Source organism: Nicotiana attenuata, chromosome 2, assembly GCF_001879085.1.
Source record: "Nicotiana attenuata strain UT chromosome 2, NIATTr2, whole genome shotgun sequence".
NCBI classification, from domain to species: domain Eukaryota; kingdom Viridiplantae; phylum Streptophyta; class Magnoliopsida; order Solanales; family Solanaceae; genus Nicotiana; species Nicotiana attenuata.
The window spans coordinates 30,402,866-30,421,563 of NC_031990.1; positions in this window are offsets into that span (position 1 = coordinate 30,402,866).

Genomic DNA, 18,698 nt, shown 5'->3' on the forward strand with positions numbered 1-18,698 from the left:
GCCAAGGTAAATTCACCTACGTGGAGTTGTTGTCTCATATTTTATGGAGTTGTTGGTAACATAACGAATGAAATGAATAGGAAGTTGTTATAAGGCATTACTTTATTTGATTCTCAATAAATTTCTATTGAACATGTTATTGGTAACTAACACGGGTACGGTAAATGATGTGGCACGAGGTTTTTGCCGTGCGATAATGGTATACGTTGTGGCTCGAGGTATTTTCTGTGCAGTTATAATATACATTATGGCACGAGGTCTTTGCTGTGTGAGTGTGACGTATATTATGGAATAAGGTCTTTGCCATGCGAGGGTAAGTGATAAAGAGGGCACGAGGTCGTGTCTGTGATTCTATTTGATGATTTATTTTCGGATTGGGGCCTTTATTTGTTCTAATCGGTTATCGCTTATTCTGATGAGATTTCAGATTTTATTGCTTTCTATTATTATTCTTTTCGCTGATTCATGATATTTTCAGAAGGTATTTGATTAGTGAGTGTCTTGACTTGAACCTCGACACTACTCCACTGAGGTTAGTCTTGATACTTACTGGTACCCATTGTGGTGTACTCATACTATGGTTCTGCATATTTTTGTGCAGATCCAGGAACCTCAAAGCGAGATGGGCTATAGTGAGCTGATTATCAGAGTTGCTGTGGAGACTTCAAGGTATACCTGCATTTTCGCCCGCATGCACGGAGTCACCTTCTATTGTTCTTTGGTACTGTTTACTTTATTTCCAAACAGTGTTGTATTTAGTGATTTCTAGCGTACTCTCAGTAGAGCTTAAGACTCCTACTACCGGTTTTGGGGATGTATAGCTATTGTTCATTCAGCAAAGTTATGAGTTAACTGGTTTAAATCTTTAAATCTCAGCATGTGTTAGGCTTACCTAGTCCTAGGGACTAGGGGCTGTCGCAATCCTCAAGGTGGGATTTGGTTCGTGACAATATGGTATCATAGCTCTAGGTTCATAGGTTCTACTAGTCATAAGCAAGTTTAGTATAATCTTGTGGATCAGTATAGAAATGTGTGTGCTTATCTTTGAGAAGCAATGTAACTATTAGGAAATTCGACTTCTTTCATTCCTATCGTGCAAATTTATTGATTTTGGAGTTTGAGCCTTTGTCTTTCTATTTCCTCACAGATGGTGAGGACACATGCTACAATTACCGATGATGCTTCCCCCAGGGCCGGTGTTGCTAGTGACTGGGGCAAAGGTCGAGGTAGAAGCTGGGGAGGGGCACGTACTATAGCTAGAGCACCTGCTAGAGCAGCAGCTGAGGAGCACCAGTAGCTCCGGTTGAGGAGCAGACAACCGAGGCGCATGCTGCTACCCCTAGACTTCAAGAGACTTTGGCACATTTCCTGAGCATGTTTTGTACATTGGCTCAGGCGAGGTTGATTCTAGTTGCACCAACTACTTCCCAGGCTTGAGGAAGAGCTTAGAATTCTGCCGCCCATACTCTAGAGCAGCATGATCATGTTGATCAGGTTTCAGTTGTTTGCTGGTACAGCCAGTGGTTTCGCTTCAGCCTGAGGATAGGACAACAGCGTCAGAAGAGGAGCAGAAACGGTTGGAGAGGTTCAAGAAGTATTTTCCTCCTACTTTTGGTGGCGCAGCTTCTGAGGATGCACAAGGTTTTTTAGACCCGTGTCTCCATATTCTGAGCACTATGGGCATAGTGGAGTTGAGCTGGGTCGCTCTTACTACTTTCCACCTGGCGGGGCCAGCATATAGATGCTACCAGGATTATGAGGAGAGTAGGCTAGCTAGCGTAATTCCACTTACTTAGGCTCAGCTCACTGATCTATTTTTTAGGGAGTTTGTCCTACAGACCCTCAGGGATGTGTTGCGCACCGAGTTCGACTAGTTACACTAGGACTATGACTGTGTTCGAGTATGCTATGAGTCTTAGTGAGCTATCTCGTCGTGCACCCGTTTTGGTTTCCACTGTTAGAGAGAGGGTCCGCAGATTTATTGAGGGACTCAGTTATGGTCTCAAACTCTGGACGTCACCGGAGTTGGAGACTGATACACTATTTCATCAGGCTATGGAGATCGCTTGGAGGATGGAGCGCATCCGCGATCTAGAGAAGGAGGATAGGGAGGCTAAGAAGCCTTGTTGACCTAGAGGATCTACTGATCCCTATGTTGGGGGCAGGGCGTGTCATGGTAGAGATTTTGTTGGTGAACTAGTTTAGTCCGCACTTCAGGTTTCACGTGGTGCTCCAGTTATCCATGGATCCCAGAACACTCGCCCCGGAAAGCTTCCATAGCCACTTCAGCAGATGGGTTGCTTTGAATGTGGAGATATCAGCACATGGTGAGAGATTGTCCCAGACTCCGGGCAGGTGTACCTCAACGGAGTACTCAAGCTATGGGTTTCACTCCAATAGCTATTACACATGTACAGTCAGCTAAAGATGGGGGACAGGCGGGTAGAGGGTGTCCTAGAGGGGGAGTCCAAGCCCGTTATTATGTTTTCCCTAGTAGGGCTGAGGCTGTTGCACCAGATGATGTCGCTACACATATGGGTCCGGTTTCTCATAGAGATACATCAATTTTATTAAGATTCAGTCCTATTTATTGGTATGAGTCATCCTATCTTGCTTTACATATGGATATGTTTCGTGATTCTTGTACTTTGTTTATGTGTCTACACCTGTTGGGGCAGCTATTGAGGTACACTATGTCTATCATTCTTAGTTGGTCACTATTGGAGGTTGTGAGATTAAGGTGGATTTGTTGTTGCTTGATAGGGCAGGTTTTGACATGATTCTGGATGATTTGGCCACGACATATGATTGAGGTTCTTTACAGGCATGGGGAGTTCGTTGTGCGTTGTGGTTTTGTTACAGAATTAAGTTAGTGAAAGGTTTTTAGTTGATGGGATGTTTATTCTACTTGTGATTCCGAGTTGAGGATGGGATCCCCGTGTTCCTTGCAGATCGATATGTTTGGACTGGGCTATGTGCTGTGGTGGAGTATGTTTGGACCGATTCTATATGCCACGGTAGAGTTATGTTAGGATGAGATTCTTTGTGGTTTTTCCATGTGATTTGATTCTTCCTTGTGGGATGGATTCATGGTATGGTACCGGTGGTGAGTGGTACTTGTTGTACTTGATGTATTGCTCCCTCCTGCGATATGACTTGTTGGTTGGGTGAGTAGTATAAGTTTTCACATGTTTCTTACTAAATTTTCAGTGTTGTGAAGGTTTGGGACAAGGTTCTAGCTGGTACGAGGTTATTTACCGGTGGCGAGTTTGGTTATAGGCAGCTATTGAGGTCAGAGATGTTGCTATGGGCATATGAGTAATGTGTTACATCGTGTGATCATACCTTTTGGATTTAAGCATGAGCTGTTGCAGCTGGTTGAGTTCGAGACAGTGTGTTTATGTGGGAATCATATCTTTGGGGGATGCTTGGATGTTGAAATTTGGTTCTATGGCTTATCGGTATGGGTGGGAGGAATAATCTTCACTCGAGATGGTGTTGTCGGGCTTATGTGGATTGGGGTGATATGGGATTACCCGTGTGTATGTCTATGGTAAGTTTATACAGTGATTTGATAACTTTGGAACGACTTTGGGCACGTGCGAGGATGAACGTTTCTTTAAGAGGGGAGAATGTAACGACCCGACCGGTCATTTTGAGCTTTAGCAGTCCGTTTGGTGGTTTAAGTTCTTGAGTAGCTTCATATTATATATTGTGACTTACGTGTATGGTCTGTTTCAATTTTCGAGCGATTCAGATTGATTTGGAAGAATAATTCTCATTTTAGAAGTTTTAAGTTGGAAGAGTTGACCAAGTATGACTTTTTGCGTATTTGATATCAGATCCAAGTTTTGATGGTTCCTTTAGGTCCGGATTATGATTTTGGAGTTAGACGTCTTCCCGGAGTTGGATTCGGAGGTTCCTAGGTTGATTTGGCACTTTTGGCGAAAGTTGGCAATTGGAAGGTTTAGAATTTTTCTAAGTTTGACCATGTTTTGACTTTATGGATATCGGGTTCAGAATTTTGTTTTGGGACTTGGAATAGGTCCGTTTTTTCATTTGGAACTTGTTTGCAAAATTTAGTGTCATTCCGAGTTGGTTTGATAGGAATCGGACGCATGGTTGTATTTCTAGCAATTCTTGAGTTTCATTGTAATTTTCATATGTTTTGGTGCTTGATTCATGGTTCCGGATGTTATCTTGGTATTTTGATTGCACAAGCAAGTTCGTATGATATTTATGTACTTGTGTGGATATTTGGTGTGGATCCTTGGGTGGCTCGGGAGAGTTTCAGGTGCGATATCGGGGTGATTTGGACTGTTCCAGGAGATCTGGTTCATTGATGGTGCTTCAAGTCTCGCGCATTTCCAAGGAGGGAATCGCATTTTCATGGTCTGAGAATTCTGGACATGTCCACATTTGCGATAAAGGCTCCACATTTGCGACTTCGCATTTGTGAAGCATGAGTCGCATTTCTGACTTTGGCTGGGTTGTGGTCAGTTTGCTTTTGTGAGATATTGTGTTGCCTTTGCGAGATGGCCATGCTTCGCATTTGCAACAATTATGTCGCATTTAGGGTATTTCAGAGGCTGAAATTGTTTGCTTTCGCGATCCCGGTGTCGCATTTGCGAACCTCCAGTCAAAATGCGAGATATGCAGTCGATCATATAGCTGGGGATTTCGGAACTTAGCTTCATTATCACATTTTTTTAGCCCTAGACTCGGTGGGAAGCGATTTTAGGAGGTAATTTTCACACAAAGTCATTGGGTAAATGATTTTAACTCAATTTTGATTATATAGCATAATTACTTATGAGATTTAACATCTAAATCATGAGATTTGAAGAAACATTTTGGGGGATTTTGACTATGTTCTGAAAAATTTGAGATTTGAGAGTCGAATTGGACTCAGATTTGTAAATCAAACATATTTTTGGACTCGTGGGGCTATGGGTAGTCAAGATCTACCCTTCGACTCGGGTTTTGACCAGAAACGCTCGGGGTTGACTTTTGTTGACCTTTGGGGAATTGTGTAAAGATCTTAACTTTATTAGCTAGAATTGGTTTCTCTTGCATTATTTAAATATTAAGTAGTTTTTTGCTAGATTTGAGCCAAGAGTAGGTCAATTTTAGAGAAACGCATTTTTAGAATATTGATTGAGAGTTTTTAAGGGAAGTATCATGCCTAACTTTGTGTGGGTGAAACTTCCAGTATGATTTGGTCTAATCGCATTATTTGTACTATGTGAACTGCGTGTAGATAAGGTGACGAGTGTGTGCACGGGCTTATATGTTGGTTATGACCGAATTTGACCGAGGTTTCTTATATCGCCTTATCTTCAGTGAGAAGTCTTGTTTTACGTGATTTCACTTTGGTTGTTTACTTGAATTTTTATTCCATGCAAGATATCCTGTTTTAGGATTTTAATTCCTTATTTGGCCAAGTTGGGCGTTTTTTGTGAGATTGTTGCTAATTTGAGTTAGCTTTCATGCTTATATGTTGAACAGCCATCCGCATTTTCTTATTAAATTGTCCTTGTGAATTGTGTTGGCAGATTAGGAGTTTATGACAATTGTTGGCATGTTGTGTTGTTATCATTTTGGCACATGTGGACTTGTGGGCGGATTGTTCAGGTGTTTGCACAAGGTTTCTATCGTGCTACTGTTATTGTTTTTGGTTATATTGCACATACGGCGAGACAAGGTGGATATATATATATATATATATATATATATATAGGGTTTGTGCATGTGGTGAGAAAAGGTAGGATAATTGTTGATGTGCGTGTGGTGAGACAAGGTGGGCCGTTACTTTATTGTCGTGCACGCGATTGAGACAGGGTGGGCTATGTGGGTATAGTATTGATGGCCTGGGGGCGTTAATTGATCAAGTTTGTTTGACGGTATGACTTCTTGTGTGTGTCATATATTTTTACGTGTTCTGTTGTGTTGTTTCCAATGTGCTTATCTGTGTCTCTGTCATTTACTTAATGATTTGGTTGCCAAGGTAAATTCACGTACTTGGAGTCGTTATCTCATATTATATGGAGTTGTTGGTAACATGACAGAATGAAATAAAAAGGAAGATGTTATCATACATTACTTTATTTGATTCTCGACAAATTTCTCTCGAACGTGTTATTGGTAACAGACACGTGTATGGTAAATGTTGTGGCACGAGGTCTTTTCCATGCGGTTGTGGTATACCTTGTGGCATGAGGTCTTTGCCGTGCGGTTGTGATACACAATGTGGTACGAGGTCTTTGCCACGCGGTTGTGGTATATGTTGTTGCACGGGGTCTTTATCTTGTGGTTGCAATAAACATTGTGGCACGAGGTCTTTGGCGTACGAGTGTGACCTATAGTGTGGCACATGGTCTTTTCCGTGCGAGGGTGATTGATAAAGGGGGTACGAGGTGTCGTGTGTGTGATTCTATTTGATGATTTAATGTCGGAACGGGACCTTTATTTGTTCTAATCAGTTATCGCTTAATATGATGTGATTTCAATTTTTATTGATTTCTGTTATTATTCTTTTTGCCGGTTCATGATTTTTTTTACAGGTTATTTTATTAGTGAGTGTCATGACTTGAAACTTGTCACTACTCCACCGAGGTTAGTCTTGCTACTTACTAGATACCGATTATGGTGTATTCATGCTACGCTTCTGCACATTTTTGTGCAGATCTAGGTACCTCAGAGCGATCTGGGCGATAGCGAGCTAATTATCAGAGTTGCTGTGGAGACTTCAAGGTATACATGCATTTCGGCCTGCAGGCCTCGGAGTCACCTTCTATTATTCTTTTCTATTGTTTACTTTATTTCCAAATAGTGTTGTATTTATTGATTTCTAGAGTACTCAAATAAAGCTTATTACTCCATACTACCGATTTTGGGGATGTATAACTATTCTTTATTTCAGCTATTTTATGTCATTTACTAGTTTATATTTAATAGTTAAATAATTTAAAATTTTTAAATATCATGTGTTGGGGTTACCTAGTCCTAGGGACAAGGTGCCATCACGGTCCTCAAGTTGGGAATTTGGATCATGACATTTTTAAACTGTGGCACTCAGTTTACATCTCACTTTTGGAGAGCAGTACAACGGTAGTTGGATACACCAGGTGGAGCATAGCACAACTTTTCACCCACAGATTGAGGGTCAATCCGAGCGGACTATTCAAATTCTTGAGTACATGTTGGAAGCCTGTGTGATCGAGGCCATTGGGATTAATTCTTTCCTTTGATGGAGTTTGCATACAATAACAGCTAGGAGTCCAGCATTCAGATAGCTTCGTAGAGGGTTTTTACAGTTGACATTGTCATTCTCCTATTTGTTGATTTGAGCCTTGTGAGGCTAGGTTGTAGTGTATAGATTTGGCACGTGATGCGTTAGAGAATGTGAATTTGATTCAAGAACGACTTCGGACAGCACAAAGTAGGTAGAAGAGTTATGCGGACAAGAAGGTTCGTGGTGTGGCATTTATAGAGGGTGAGAAGGTACTTTTAGAAGTTTCACCCATGAAAGACGCGATGAGGTTTGATAAGAAGGCAAGTTAAGTCCAAGGTTTATTGGCCCATTTGAGGTGTTAGAGAGACTTGGTAAGGTTGTTTATAGGCTTGATTTGCATCCTAGCCTATCGTGGTACATTCGGTATTTCATGTTTCTATGATTCAGAGGTATAATGAAGATAAGTCGTATGTTATGAACTTTAGGAATGTGCATCCAGACGAGAATTTGGCCTATGAAGAAGAGTTGGTAGCTATTTTGGACAAGCAAGTTCAGAAGTTGAGGTCAAAGAAGATCGCTTTGCTGAAAGTGCATTGGAAAGGGCAACCAAGTGAGGAGGCTACATGGAGAGTGAGTCGAACATACGGAGCAAATATCCACACATTTTCAGCAATCCAAGTACAGTTTAAACCCGTTTACGGACGAACATTTTTTAAGAGGTGGAGAATATAATGACCAAACCGATGGGTTTGAGTTCTAAAACCCCATTCCCCTATTTGAGACTTCTCGTACGTTTGTGTGATAATTTATGACTTATAGGGATGGATGGTTTAGGTTTCAAGAGGTTCGACTAAAGACTTAAGGCGGGAATAGTTGACCAAAGTCAACAATTTGTGTTAATGGGTTCAAATTGGTAATTTGAAGGTTTTAATAGGTTCATATGGAGAAATTGCACTTGTGTGTATGCTCGCATCGGGTCTCTGGTAACTCGAGGTTGATTCGACACATCTAGCTGAAAATTAGAATTTTAAGCTTAACAATGTTTGAGATTTTTGTTTGATGTTTGATTTTAAATTTTGATGTTATCTTTAGTGTTTTAGGTCTTTGGACATGTTTTTGTAGGGTGTACACACTTGTTAGGATGATCGGATAGGGTATCGGTGTCACCATCCCAAAATTTCACCTTCAGGATCGTGATGGCACCCAGTCTCTAAGACTAGGTAAGCCTAACACATGATGAGATTTAACAAAAATAACCAACTTAATTCTTAAATATAAAGAGGATAAATGCCATAACATAGCTGAAACTGAACAACAGTCATACATCCCCAAAAATCCGGTAGTACGGAGTCATAAGCGCTACTGAAAAATACTAGAAATATCTAAATACAACACTATTCTGGAATTCAGATGAAACTATTAATGAAATACAACAGAAGGTGCTTCGAGCCCTGCGAGCGGAATGACAAGTATACCTTAAAGTCTTCTCAGCAATCTCAAGCAGCTCACTACCAACCGGCACGCTCAGAGGTACCTAAATCTAAACAAAAATGTGCAGAAGCGTAGTATGAGTACACCATGTTGATACCCAATTTTTCCCTATGTATTTATATATACTCAAAATATTCTCAAAAATACTATGTACATGCATATATAAGCATGCCCAAGAGTTCTGGTATTTTTCCTTATTTTTTAAAGATCTTAAAATCAATTTGTTGTCTATTTTAATAGTACAAAATTCAATAATTATTACCGAACTAGCATTTTTGGTGAATAATTTATTTCGTTCTCATATTTACACTAAGATATAATTAAAGTAATTTTTTGCGTATTTTTATACATTTATTTGGTATTTTTTTAGCTAAATTGCATACAATTGCAATTATGGCCTATTTTACAATTAACAACATTTCATAATCATAGAATCAGTTTTAGTATTTTTACATTAATATTTATATGTTATTAATTAGTTCAGTACCCGTAATTTATTTTTAAATCATTTCTTACTATTTTTATAAAATAATAAAAGGGGGAAATTGGCTATTTAACAAACAGCCCTTATTATTTCAATTATAGCCAATTTAGCCCCATCCCCATCAGATTTTTAATTAAACCCAATTGGCCCAATAACCCGTTTATACCAGCCCGACCCAAGCCCCCTTGATCTGAACCGTTGATCTTTGAGATCAACGGCCTCAATTCGCCCTTCCTTAATTATACCTAATGACTAACCCTAATTCCCTCATTTTCATTTCAGTAGCCGCCCCTGAACACCCTCCCCCTCTCAAACTCTCTCGAGTGTTCTTGAAGCCCTAATCCCCTTCCCCCCATTTTCGACCTCTAACTCACCAGAACCCATGGCCTCTCAGGCCATGGATGATCTATGCTCACCTCCTATCGCTCCTATGTGCTTTGTACTCGAAGGTTCGAGGCTAGACCTCAAAGGTCTCCACCCAGACCTCCGCCGACTTGAGGTTCCCGGCCATCTCCGGCCTGGCTCCGGCACATCTTAGCCTCCTGAGCCTGTTTCCAGTCTCATCCGACTTAGATTGGACGTTTTCGAAGCCTTTCTCATTCTAGGGTTCATCTGAAAACCCTAACTATCGAGGTTCTTCTCCGGTTATCTCCAGATCTGTGTGTATTCATGCTTTATCTTGAGTTTTCAAGTGGTTTCCCCAATTTTTCTTTTTAAAATCTTACTTTCAAAGTCGCCTCTTTTCTGGTTTAGGGCTTTCCGAAAATGCTTCAGTGTTTTCCGACTTCTCTTCTTCCTTTCTTATGTGTGTTTTATATTCTTATGTGTTTTCGTATATACATGTTCTTCTACCATGTTTTCTGTATTTTGTTCTTCTCTCTACTATGTTTTCACATGCTATGTTTATATGCCATGTTTCTATGCTATGTCTCACATGCTATGTTCTGCTACTTTCCTTCCACTATGACTTGATATGATTCGTCTACTGCATTTTTCAACCATGTTCATTAAGTGTTCCTACTATGCCTGCATAAGCGTATTTGCCTCTACTGTCTCTTACTCTCATTGTGTTTCAAATTAATTCCCTTACTCTATTTTACATTAAACTTTCTACTGTATCTGCTTGTTTCTCTTCTTTGCATTTGGTTCAATTCGAAAACCCTAGGATTTGGGGTTTTTTGACGAGTGTGGTCTTGTATGTTTGGACTAGGGTTCCATTCAAGCCCTGGACTCTCTCAAATTCACTTTGGATCCATATAATAAGTTTGAATCCTTTTGTGTATGAACTCTTCCGATTAGCATGACAACCCCTTTTATATGTGTTAAAATCTTTCTTCAAAAGGTTTTCCAATTTGTGTTCGAATCAGAATCCTTTTTTTTGGGGGTTAATTGATTGCTACTGATTCTTCTTAAGTGAAGCCTCCCTTCACCTTTTTCTGACTTGGTTCATTCACATAAAATTTTCGACCCTTGATTGCTTGGCTGTCAACTGATTTCCTTTCCTTAATTTGCATGACCGTGTACTGTCAAAAGCCTTTCCTTAAATAACTATTATGTATTTACCCTTCTTGCATTACTTTGAAAAGTGTTTAATTAACTCCTTTCCTTATTTACCTTGCCCGTTTGAAATCAGAATCCCTTAATTAAAGGGAAGCCTTATGTGATTGATTTTCAAACTATTTTCTTACCTATTTCTTCTTCTCTTCTTCATTATAAATACATGACACAATTTTTAAACATACACACGATTTTTAATCATCACAACTCTCTTCTAAAAGCTTACACTCTTGCTTCTTGATTGCAACATGGCTTCCCTGAGTCTACTGCTTCTCCCTACTTGCTTGTTTCTGAAAACTGGTATGCCCTTTCATTTAAACTTTTGCCCCATCCCTATATGTTTATTCTATAGTTTTATTCTTCTGTGTGGTTTGCTGTTCATGCTTCGTAGCTTATGCTGAGTATTTTTCTTTCTTTGCTTCTGCTTTCATATGAATCCCTACCCCTAACCCCCTTTATGTGTTGAGTTGAAACCTCTGCCTGACAGTATCCCAATTACTGCCCAGGCCATGGTTTGACCTTCAATAGGTCCTGGACTCTCCAATGTTTGGCTAGTGGGCTGGTCAGGGGTGTGCCAACATTTTATGTTGCTGGGCATGACCACCAGCCTGCCTTGGCATCCCTTATATCCCTCTATTGCACTTACACTTATTCCTAGACTCTATGTTCTTCCCCTCTTCAATGAGCCTTGCCTTGGGACCTTGAGCTCCCTCTGAACTTGGACATTGGAGGGCTGGCCCTTCCATACTGCACTTTAATTTAGTTCTGTAATGATATATGGGTGTGAGCATTGCCTGGAGTTCTTGAAACTCCTTGGAACTTTGACACATCCCGGATAAGAGAAAGGCTTTGGAACCTGATCCTGGCAGTTTGCTCATATCATATTATTAGACCTTGGGTTTGAATTAGGCTCCTTAGATGCAGCTTAAGAGTTCTTATTGTAATTTTATTTCCCGTTTTCGATTCATCTTGGTCTGTAATAAAATTTTGTAATAACCTCTGGGGTGATTAGTGAAAAGGGAAGGGTAACCATGCATGCAAAGGGGTAGATATCATGCTCATACGGAATTACCACACTTCTGTACTCATGTATCTTGCCTACAGCTTTGCACATTTGCATATCACATGTAGATACCATGTCTATAGGTTTATGCATCCACATAGATATCATGTCTATAATGTTTCTGCACTTCTCCACATAGATATCATGTCCATAGGGTTTCTGCACTTCTGCACATATAGATACCATGTCTATAGGTTTATGCATCCATATAGATACCATGTCTATAGGAATTTTGCATCTCCATATGGATACCACGCCTATAAGTAGCCAGAAATCTAGACTCTACGCATGCATTGGTCACTAGGCAAACCTATTTATAGGATTAAAAAACTAACAGTATTAAGATACCATGCCTATTAGATTTCTGCGCTCTTGCTACGCCTGTAAAAAGTGTTTAAATTAACGACGCTAGAAAGCATGCCTATAGGAACTATCAATCAAATCTAAATCACTCGTTTTAAGATTAGCACTAATTACAGAACTCGCACCATTCTGTTAAAACTGGTGACTTTCTTAATCAGTTTGTTTCTTTATTCCTGAAACCAGTAGATGCCATGCCTATAGGTCATCACGTAGGCAAACAAGTATGTAGTTAATTAATTGCATTGGTCTTCGATAAGTTGCAGTGCCTAATGCGAACTTCTTGCCTGAAAATATGTAGTGAACCAGCCTGCCAAACGTTAAGCATAATTTCGACCTAATCAGTACATGTAAGACATGCTAAACTACATGATTTTCTGTGATTAAAGGGGGTTTATCTGAGCCTTAATTGTTTTGTGCTCCCATAACTGCTTTCATGTGTTTTGCTTGACGGCTTAGTATTTTAACCTTTTTAAACCTCTGAAAAGCCAAGCTTCCTCCCTTTAGGATTATTAGTCCTAAAAGCCTCCAGGACTGATAGGTGGGACGGGTAATAGCATGCAATAAGTAAACGAGACTATTTCGCGCTTTATACCTTAACGGGGTGGGAAGGGTAGACATGGAGATGATGATCACACAATAACACTACGCGTACGATTGATTACCGGTGTTGTGTGGATGATCCATGTGATTTATAAACCTAGGACCCCTTTCCTTATACAACTTTGTTTAATATCAATAAAATCCTGTCTTTTTAACTACTCAAAACTCCTCCTTAATTTTACTGCATTATTCCTTTTCTTCCAAATTTTTCTTGTTTGTTTATTCAATGTAATGATTAATTTCCTGCGTTTAGTCCCCCCTTTAAACAAATCGTAGATCATCTAGACCTTGATCCCACATACTTGTCACGTATCTATTTGCAACCCTTATGCGTAAAATTATTTGTGTATCTATTTGCATTAAAGTCACAACATAGCATCGCCGGGAACCACACTAGTGGATCTTGAGGGGTGCCTAACACCTTCCCCTCGAGATAATTTCTAGCCCTTACCCGAACTCTGGTTTTCCAACTCAAAAACCCTTAGTGTCCTAATGCACTTAATCATTTGGTGGCGAATCTTCAAATCCAAAAATCCAATTCCCAAACGGGAATAGAGTTGTCTTCCTAAATGTCGTAAACCCGATTTCGCGAGAAAAAGGGGGCGTCGACAGCATGGCGACTCTGCTGGGGAGTCTTTAGTCTTTTACCACTTCATGTTATATGTGACTTTACTGCTTTCTTTACTACTTTGTTTAATACCTTTATTCGAAACTGACTTGTCTTTTGTTTCCTTTTTCTTTAAAACTTTCATTTGCTGCTTTCTTTCAATACCGTTGTAATTTTCGAGCAATTATTGTAACCATTATGAACGTGAAAATACGTGACAATCTATTTCATTTTTTGTAATTGCATTTTTCAATATCATATTCCACTCGTGCCAAACAAATACCATAGCAACGCTTGATGAGTTATTGCGCTCTTCCGATATTATTACCCCCTAAATTTGGCAAAGGCATATTTGCGGTAAAACTAGTCGATCAGCGGTGCAGTCGGCGGTTCCCAACCTTTCCCTCTTGAGTTGTCCGCTCAAGGGTACCGGTCTAGCACCTCATAGAAACCTTATTCTATTTAATTGTTCATGCATCACTGTCAAACCTAGTCGAGTCAGTTATGTTGTCCACATAATGACTCTTTAAGATAGCCTTATCCAATGTCCACTGGGTTCCCGTGGGATCCAAACGGACAACACCATATTCTGTGCATTTATTTGGAGGACTAAATGCTATTTATGCCAATTATTGATTTAAATAGTCGAGTCCGGTGGGGGTAAGGGTCTAACCCTTTTTTTTTTTTGCAGGAAATGGATGACAAGGTCCCCGACTTCAGTATGGTCAGTATGCCCTCACTCTTGCTGACCTGGTGGAGGAATCTCCCATTAAGTGACCAAATCAATGAATGGAAAGAGAGGGTCATCAAGGCTAGCGAAAAGCCGGAGGATCTGATCAACGAGAACATTCAACATGGGGAAAGTCCTTCTGGGACCAAATAGATAGGATTCTTTTTGCTTTAAATGTAATAAGGCCAATGGCCATTAGTGACATTTTTACTATATGCAATTTTAGTGTCGTTTTGGGATTCGTCTTATTTTCATCAATAAAATGAGGCATTTAGCATTATAAGTTCTCCAAATCAACTTGTTGCTAGGCCTACCTCGGGCACAACAAGGCACCCAATTTAGGACACGATTTATTATTCTTGTACTATGTGTTTAAATATTGCAATATTTTTCACAGAATCCGTACTAACTTGTTACCTTTTTGTTGTTTTTACTTTTATTTTATTCCCCTCCCTAAAAGGTTAGTTCGTGCATTCTGGCATCGTCATCCTACTCCACAAGATCTAAGGGCCCTCCACCTCCTCCTCCTCCAAATCCTATCAAAAGCAAGAACAAAGCAAAGATGGAGAACGTGAAAAACATCAGAAGGACGACTCAGCCGAAAGGGTAGAGGTTCCTCAGGGTGTTTAGGTATCCAAAGAAAGTGCCGCTCAGCTGGAACAAAAGTTACTGAAATTTCAAGAAGAACTAGACCAAGTTCGGAACTTGGCAAGTCTGTCATTCTCCCTCACTACTCCAGATGTCAACTTTTCCAATGCTCAACACCCCATACCTCCACAAAACATACCAAAGCCGCAGAAACAGCCCGCTACTCATTGCAACACACATCTCAACAACACTCCACTCCTCATCCCTGAACCATCAAGTGATCATCCCCACCACACTCCCATATATGTGGAAACCTTGCCACACTACACCAAACCCATTACAAACACACCAGAGTCTGATGACAAAGACTCTCTCATCAAGAACCTGGCAGCTGAGCTCAAAAGTTGACTAGCCGGGCCCAGGGCGTGGAAGGAAACAAAGGCATTGAAGGGTTGAATTACGAGGATCTTTGCATCCAGCCGGACGTTGAACTTCCCGAGGGGTACAAATCTCCCAAGTTCGAAATGTTTGACGGCTCAGGGGATCCTAGAGTCCATCTGAGGACATATTGTGATAAATTGGTTGGTGTAGGAAGAGACGAGAAGATTCGCATGAAACTCTTCATGAGAAGTTTGAAAGGCGATGCGCTATCTTGGTACATTAGCCAAGATCCCAAGAAATGGATGAGCTGGGTAGGAATGGCGTCCGATTTCATGGACAGGTTCAAGTTCAACACAGAAAATGCACCAGATATCTTCTACATCCAGAATTTGAAAAAGAAACCCACTGAGACATTCCGCGAGTATGCTACTCGATGGAGATCCGAGGCTGCTAAGGTTAGGCCGGCCTTAGAGGAAGAACAGATGAATCGATTTTTCGTCTGAGCGCAAGATCTGCAGTATTATGAGAGGTTAATATTGATAGAGGGCCAGAAATTCTCCGATATCATCAAGCTAGGAGAAAGGATTGAAGAGGGCATTAAGAGCGGAATGGTCACTAATTTTGAAGCACTGCAGGCTACCAACAAAGCCCTACAATCTGGTGGCGCGTCCAAGAAAAAGGACGTGAGTGCCATGATGGTTGCACAGCGAACCAAGTCCCCAATAAAATACCAAGCCTACCCGGTACCCCCTCTCACATACCAGCCTATTCCCAACTACCAAGCACCTCCGCCTTCTTACCAAATTCCATCACCCGCTTACCAATCATCTCCCTCTCCCACATATCAACCTATCTCACCAAGATATTCCCAACCTACACCCGTCTACCAAGCCTATAATGCCCACTACCAATCACCTCCCGCCCGCCAAAACTTCCCCAGGCCACGCCCTAACTTTGATCGCAAAACTCCCAAGCAATACACCGCCATCGCCGAGCCAATCGACCAGCTATATGAAAGGCTCAAAGCTGCTGGTTACGTCACCCCAATCCCTGCCATAACTCCAGATAATCCTTCCCAGTGGGTCAATCCAAATAAAACCTATGCATACCATTCCGGCATGAAAGGGCATACCATTGATGAGTGCCGATCTCTGAAAGACAAAATCCAAGCTCTAATTGACAACAAAATCATCGTGGCCAAGGAACCTGCTCCTAACGTTCGCAACAATCCCTTGCCTGATCATAAGGGTGGTGGTGTGCATATGATCGAAGTAGAAGATGATTGGGACCCCAAGGGGTCAATTGGATTAATTGTCGAAGGTGACGAGCCCAAGAAACCAGCCGTCACACTGAATCCAATTGTGGTCCAGATCCAGCCCTCCGGGAATGCTGAGGTAAACATGTCTGTGCCTCTCGAGCTTGAAACACCATCATCCAAAAGGACCACAGAGCCAATTGAGGTGGAGTTTGGGTCTCCGAAAGTACCATTCGAAGTTGCTGTATTGCCACCAAAAATGAGAGTGCCCATTCCTGTAGCGATGTCAGTCGTAACGCCGTTCCATACACAGGCCATACCTTGGGATTACACTGTCGAGGCAAGAAGGAAGGGGAAGACTAGGTCCGGAGAAGCAATTGCAGCATAGGGTATGACCAGGACTGGCAGGGTTTATACTCCTGAGCATTTGGTTGAATCAAGTAAGCAGGCCTCTGGACGGCCTATTGAAAGTGGGCCCGATGATCTCTGGCGGAAGATACAGGCAAAAGAATACTCAGTTGTCGACCAATTAAACAAAACACCAGCGCAGATCTCCATCCTAGCTCTACTGCAGAGCTCCGAGACACACAAGAACGCTCTGATGAAGATACTAAGCGAGGCGTATGTACCCAGCAACATAACTGGAGGAGAAATGGCAAACATGGTCGGGCAGGTATTGGAGAGTCATAAAATCACTTTCCACGAGGATGAGTTGCCCCCTGAAGGTTTAGGCCACAACAAAGCGTTGCACATCACCGTGCAATGCGAGGACTATTTCATCACCAGGACTTTGATTGACGGAGGGCCCAGCCTCAACATTTGTCCATTGGTGACCCTCAGAACATTGGGGAAAAGTCTGCATGAAATCAAGGATGGGGCTATCAACGTCAAAGCTTTTGATGGCTCCCAAAGGTCCACTATTGGGGAGATTAGTTTATGTCTGCAAATGGGGCCAACTTGGTTCGATGTTGATTTTCAAGTAATAGACATCCCAGCATCCTATAACTTGCTACTGGGACGACCTTGGATCTACGCCGCTGGAGCCGTAGCATCAACCCTGCACCAAGCAGTGAAGTTCGAATGGAATCACCAAGAGTTGATTATTCATGGCGACGGGAGTAACCCCATATACAGTCGTCAAACCATCCCAGCGATTGAAGGAAGAAGGAAACTAGGAGGAGAAACCTACCACCAGATCGAGCGAGTCAACGCCGTGGACAAAGATAAGTGGTGGGATAACAAGATAGAGAGTATACTAAACTGGAGCGGGTATGAACCTGGCAAAGGGCTCGGCAAGAACCTCCAGGGAATCACCAAGCCTATCAAACTGAAGAAGCATGGCACCACTTTTGGGTTAGGGTATGGATACACTTGGCAAGAGTTCAGGAACTGGTCGCCACCCTGGCGCGGCCCTTACTATCCGCTGGAGCACCCGATACCCCGCCTGGAACAAACTTTCTAGCCAGCCGACATCGTGTATGGGTCAGAAGAAGATGAAACATTGGCAGCAATGAAGAACCTGTTTTTGGAAGATGACGATATGGACTGTCACGTCATCCTCGAGGAGGAAGTGGAGGAAGGCCCTTCCATACAGGCGGTGAACCGAGAAGGGCGCCTCAACAATTGGTCCGTCAGAATCACTAAGGCCCAGAGGGCTTCGGGGTAGCAAGGCTGAACAAAGCATTATGCATTGTCTTTTACTTTTTCATTAGTTGATTTCCTTTCAGTATTATCTCTAAATTTTGAAAAGAGCTCCGACGTTCGAAACAATTTTGACGTTTTATCAAAGCATTTCAGTTTCTTATATAAATCTCGCTCTTATTATTTCTTTTCTCTATCATTTACTTTACTTTACACAGCATTACTATTACTTGTCTTGATGAACCGATGAATGTGACATGCGACGAGGTAACGCAACAAACGGAAATAGACTCAGAAGAGGGTGAGATACCAGAAGAGATCTTTAAGGAGGTCGAGGACTTTGAGAATAGACCTAAGTCTAACCTGGACGAGACTGAGGTCGTCAACCTGGGGGATACAGAGAATGTCAAGGAAACGCGCATCAGTGTTCACCTGTCACCGTCAGAAAAGGAAGAGTACACGGAGTTCTTAAAAGAATATGAGGACGTATTTGCCTGGTCATATGATGATATGACCGGTCTCAGTACATCTATTGTAGCTCACAAATTGCCAACAGATCCGACATGTCCGCCGGTAAAACAGAAGCTCAGAAAGTTCAAGTCAGACATGAGTTTGAAAATCAAAGAAGAAGTTACCAAACAAGTCAAAGCCAAGGTCCTCAGGGTAGTGGAGTACCCGACATGGTTAGCCAACATTGTGCCAGT